Here is a 6,197-nt window from a genome sequence, read left to right as displayed (position 1 = left end):
CAACATGATATGTTTGGCCATAAACCTTATACTGATCCTATTATATTTTTAAATATCTTAAAATGTATACGGGATAAAGTGGTAGTTAGGTGAAAATTAGTCGGTTGAAAAAATGAACAAACGTTTGAATGTTCAAGCTGTCATCATGCACAGATCTCCTTCGAGTTGGTTCCCTCAAGGTGGTGCTACAGAGCAGGATATTTCTCTGGGGCAAACACAGCACAGAGACCTTAGCTAAGACTTAGCTTATATCTATTAGTGGTCCATAAACAATGTCTCTCGTGTTCATTTAGTTATTTTATTGTTCTATTGTTCTTCTGTTGCCTCTACGTTTGGGCCATGAGCTGTTTTTCTGACCATCAATTCAGTTTTTTCAATGATGTGTGTGTGCATTTGTGCATGATCTCGTATGTTTGTGCATATGTCTGGGATCTTGTGTTTGTGTACATGCGCGTGTGTGAGTGTGGTCTTGTCACTGTGTGTGTGTGTGACCTTGGTCTTGTCATTGTGTGTGTGAGGGAGGTGACGGCTGTCCCCCAGATTCTGCGCCAGAACCTCCTGTTGTCAGATGTTAAATTAAGCCTCGAACAAGCTCTCCTCTAAGACGTATGCTTGGCCTGTGCCCGCCTCTGCTAAACAGACATTAGCCATGCATCACATAACACTGAGAATACAGTAGTGCTGAGTGGTTAGTGCCTTTTTGAGGTCGGTTTGATTTGGGTTGCAATTATTTTAGTTTTTTTAATAGAAATTCCAAAGCCAAATATTGAGAACATTCAATTGCCAAAACATTGGAAACATTCCATTGTCTCCAACATCATAGGACAAAGCAATTAATAAGAACCAAATGATGGTGACTGCCTGTTAGTTTATCACTTATTAATCATCATTTACTCACATTACTTTAATTCAATAACATATTTAGGTTGTGTATAGAATATTACTTTATCAGATTACTTTATTATTTAATTTCTTAAAGTCTTAATCTCATCTCTCAGGCAATAGCAGCCAGACAACCATCTAACGTTATATATGTGCTCTTGGCTAGCGAAAACGGTAGTCAGTGATCCTTGGGTTGCAACAGCTGCCCATACTGCAGAGCTGTCGGACGACATCAATAGTTTAGTAGTTCTTCAAAAGTAGAGAATACATTCTTTCAAGACTGCTACAACTATGAATCTGCTATAACTACCTCACAAACTGTCTCTATTCTTCTCGTCATTGTGTTTACATTCCACACATGCTGTGTGCGGTGCCGGGAAGAATAGGCGCAATGGATTCTGGTCATTGACCACGTTTTCCGCACTTAATTAAATCGAATATTTTCCTATTGAAACTATTTATATCTAGAGAAACGGCGCGTTAAGTTCACAAAAAATAACGAATTAAATGGAATTTAAGTAATTGAACCGATATCGGTCAATTAGTTGTTTAATAATTTTAAAAAACGAAATTTCATTAACCGCTCAGCACGAGAAAACAGTTAGCGAGGCATCAGTATTACATCACGCTGAGAAAACAGACTTTACACCAGGCAGCAGCATCACAATAGACTTCGACCAAGGCTCCTGAGACATTACATCTGGTGTGTATTCACTGAGGTGAAACATTCAGAAACATAGAATTAGAATACAGGATCTCTATGTTCAGAACATTTGCAGATAGAAATGCAAATTGTATTTATTAAGGATCCCCTTTAGCTACTGCCAAGGCAGCAGCTACTCTTCCTGGGGTCCAGAAACTTTAAGGCACTTATATACAATAAAAAGTATTACATGTCATATCTATTACATATCTACAGTACAAAATCCATGTGTACGTGTGTGTAGAGTGTGTGTTATCATGCGTATGTGTATGTGTGTGTCTTTTCACAGTCCACAGTGTTCCATTACCTGTATTTGTATCTGTTTTTTTTTAACCTGATTCTACTGCTTGCATCAGTAACCTGATGTGGAATAGAGTTCCATGTAGTCATGGCTCTATGTACAGTAGTACTGTGCGCCTCCCATAGTCTGCTCTTGACTTGGGGATTGTGAAGAGACCTCTGGTGGCATGTCTGTAATGAATAGAGCTGACATGATGCCCAATTGAGTTCTGCATGACTGAATATCATATCTGTTCTATACTGAACAAAAATATAAACGCAGCATGTAAGGTGTTGGTCCCATGTTTCATGAGCTAAAGTAAAAGATCACAGAAATGTTCAATATGCACAAGCTTATTACTCTCAAATTTTGCGCACACATTTGTTTACATCCCTGTTACTGAGCATTCTTCCTTTGTCAAGACAATCCATCCACCTGAGAGGTGTGGCATATCATTAAGCTAATTAAACAGCATGATCATTACACAGGTGCACCTTGTGCCGTGGACAATAAAAGGCCACTCTAAAATGTGCAGTTTTGTCACAGCAGTGGCATAGTGCTAAGGAGGTTTGCCGGGAGGGAGGAGGAAATGGTCACTTTAATCTTGAAAGTGCAGCAAGTGAAGTGTGTGATAAGGAATGGAAAATAGTGAAATCAAAGAATGGATCAAAACAAGCAAAAGTTGTAGTAGAAGACAAGGACTGGTCCAATAATGCATTTCTTATTGGACTGTTTTTTTTTGGACGAGGAGATTTATTTGGGAAATCCATTTGTAATATCGAGGACTGTGAAGAAAGCAGTGGGAAAGGTGAATTCAATCAAGGTGACTAGAAGAGGCCTTGTTTTGGTTAATTGTGTTGATGAAGAACAGAGTACACTGGATCTGGCTATATTGCCCACATCAGAAGTAACGTATTGGTCATCGGAGCAGGGTGCCTGCCAAAGGAGTTACATCTGGAGTTTCGTTGAATATAGTACCTTAGTCATAAAATCCCAGGAGTGGTCAGTACACGTCGCCTGACCCGTATGGTAAATGGAAGGACGGAGAAAAGCCTGTCAATATTATTGTTGTTTGAGGAGACTACCTGAATATGTGAAGCTTGGATATGTGAGGTATGCCATGAGAGGATTTGTGTGTGGAAATTGTAAAGGACATGGTAACATTTCAAATGTTTTCAGACAGGAGAAGTATGAATTTGAAAAATCTGTGATTGGAAAATGTTGCAACTGTAGCGGGAATCATACTCCGGACTTCCCTGAGTGCCCTGTTAGGGTGAAGGAGGTCAAGGTGTCAAGGATCAGGGCTTCCAATGGATCTCCAATGTGGAGGTGGTGAAGAGTCGAATGGGCAAGGTGCAACAGTGTTGAAGATATGTTGGTGGATGCATTGCAACCAGTTGCTAATGTTTTAAGTCAATCGGGTGATCTGGATGCATTCATCGTGAAGAAGGGGGATTTTGTGGCATTTATTGCCACAGTGATTAATATCTAAGAAGTCCAAAATCTGGATATCATTATATCTACAGCCGAGAAGTTTTTGGGGTACCAAGACTTGCCAGAAGCATGTCAGAAGCACTACAAGGACTATTGTCACTTGGAAATGTCCAGCCTTCACAAGTGGCTTCTGGGGATCTTCTGTGTTGGGACTTGATTAGAATGAGGTTTTTACAGAAAAGCAGGTTGATTTTGTTTAGTTAATTTTCTTTTTGGTAGTTTGTATGATTTTCTATTTATCTTTACCCAAATGTTTTCCTTTTTGGGATCCTTATTATCCATCTGCATGGTAGGTGCACATCTAATTGTTGCAAACACCATTATACCATAGAAGAAGAAGCATTTTTGTCACACAACACAATGCCATAGATGTCTCAAGTTTTGAGGGAGCGTACAATTGGCATGCAGACTACAGAAATGTCTACCAGAGCTGTTGCCAGATAATTGAATGTTCATTTCTCTACCATAAACCGCTTCAACGTTATTTTAGAAAATTTGGCAGTATGTTCAACCGGCCTCACAACCGCAGACCATGTGTAACCACGCCAGCCCAGGATCTCCACATCCGGCTTCTTCACCTGCGGGATGGTCTGAGACGCCGGACAACTGATAAAACTGTGGGTTTGCACAAGCGAAGAATGTCTGCACAAACTGTCAGAAACCGTCTCAGGGAAGCTCATCTGCGTGCTCGTTGACCAGGGTCTTGAACTGACTGCAGTTTGGCGTCGTAACTGACTTCAGTGGGAAAATGCTCACATTCGATGGCCACTGGCACGCTGGAGAAGTGGGTTCTTCACGGTTTCAACTGGTCTGGGCAGATGGCAGACAGTGTGTATGGAGTCATGTGAGAGAGCGGTTTGCTGATGTTAGCAAACCATTCTCTGGAGTATGTTCTTGTGAGGACGAGAATGTATAAAACATCACATATGATAAGCATTCGCACTTCCCCTACTGTATTACCTCACGCTGCATATCTCCATTCACTGACCCTTCTTCCAGCCAGGACAATGGCAACAATAAACATCAAACAAGATATACACAAAGCAAACATTTTACTTCATAATTACCAGCAAGCTCTATGTGAATCCTAATAATCGAGCAATCCAGATAGTTAAACAGGCTAAAATGACCTTAAACCAATGGTATACAAGGTAGATGTACATTGTTCATGGGTAGCTAGCTACCAATTCTTTGTGGCTAGCTAGCTAGCCAGATAGCTCTATTGACTTATGATGGACTTACTCTTTCACTGAACCTTCTTCCAGCCAGGACAATGGCAATAGAGACCAAACAAAATATACACAAAGCAAACGTTTTACTTCATAACTATCAGCTAGCTATATGTGTATCATAATAATGCAGCTAACCAGATAGTTGAACAGACAACAATGACCTAAAACTAATGGGTAGATGTCAATTATTCATGGGTAGTTAGCTAGCAAACAATTCTTTGTGGATATCTGGCTAGCTAACAGTAGTAGCTAGCCGGTTAACCCAATTGAATTACTATAGGCTTGCAATTCATGCACACTACAGTGGGTATCGTAGGCAGGTTAACATGGCTCAAATAATGGCCGCCATTGACTTCAAGAAATGTAGAAAACATTTTTACGTGGTTGCATCATATTTCAGTGCATACTTTCCATTGAAGCTTGCATGCTTCAAAATATGTACAAACAATTTTTGATTTGGACTCATCCTTCGACTCTCCTGTGCTCCAATTTGCGTGCTCGGAGCATGGTAGTTTTCATTTTGATAAATACCCCTTGTCGCTGAGAATATGCTCCTTATTGAAACAGGTGGCACAATACACACATCTTCTGACACACTCCTCTTTCACAGTTCCTCTTTTCACTTTCATGTTTAAAATAAACTGGTAGTGTTCTTGTCGAGACCTCACACGCACTCACACACAGACTCATGAGCACACACACAACAACTCACAAAGATATTCACATACACATACAGGCGCAATCAGAAAGTATTCAGACCCTCTTTTCCACATTTTGTTACATTACAGCTTTATTCTAAAAAAAATTTTTTTTTTAAATGTCCTCATCAATCTACACACAATACACGATAATGACAAACCGAAAACAGGTTTTGATAGATTTTTGCCAATTACATACGTTTTCAGAACCTTTCCTATGAGACTCGAAATTGAGCTCAGGTGCGTCCTGTTTCCATCAACTTGATTGGAGTCCACTTGTGGCAAATTCAATTTATTGGACATTATTTGGAAAGGGACACACCTATATAAGGTCCCACAGTTGACAGTGCATTTCAGAGAAAAAACCAAGCTATGAGGACAAAGAAATTCTCCATAGTGCTCCGAGACAGGATTGTGTCGAGGCACAAATCTGTGGGGAAGGGTACCAACACATTCCTGCAGCATTGTAGGTCCCCAAGAACACAGTGGCCTTTATCATTCTTAAATGAAAGAAGTCTGAAATCACCAATTGGGGGAGAAGGGCCTTGGTCAGGGAGGTGATCAAGAACCCAATGGTAACTCTGACAGAGCTCCAGAGTTCCTCTGTGGAGCTGGAATAAACTTCCAGAAGGACAACCATCTCTGCAGCACTCGACCAATCAGGCCTTTATGGTAGAGTGGCCAGACGGAAGCCACTCCACAGTAAAAAGCACATGACAGCCCACTTGGAGTTTGCCAAAAGGAACCTAAAGGACACTCAGACCATGAGAAACAAGATTCTCTGGTCTGATGAAACCAAGATTGACCTCTTTGGCCTGGAGGAAACCTGGCACCATCCCTACGGTGAAGCACGGTGGTGGCAGCATCATGTTGTGGGAATGTTTTTCAGCGGCAAATCAAATCAAATC

This window comes from Oncorhynchus tshawytscha, linkage group LG03 (assembly GCF_018296145.1).
Source record: "Oncorhynchus tshawytscha isolate Ot180627B linkage group LG03, Otsh_v2.0, whole genome shotgun sequence".
Lineage (NCBI taxonomy): Eukaryota > Metazoa > Chordata > Actinopteri > Salmoniformes > Salmonidae > Oncorhynchus > Oncorhynchus tshawytscha.
The sequence above is the reverse complement of the archived record's forward strand: the minus strand, read 5'-3'. Positions refer to the sequence as shown.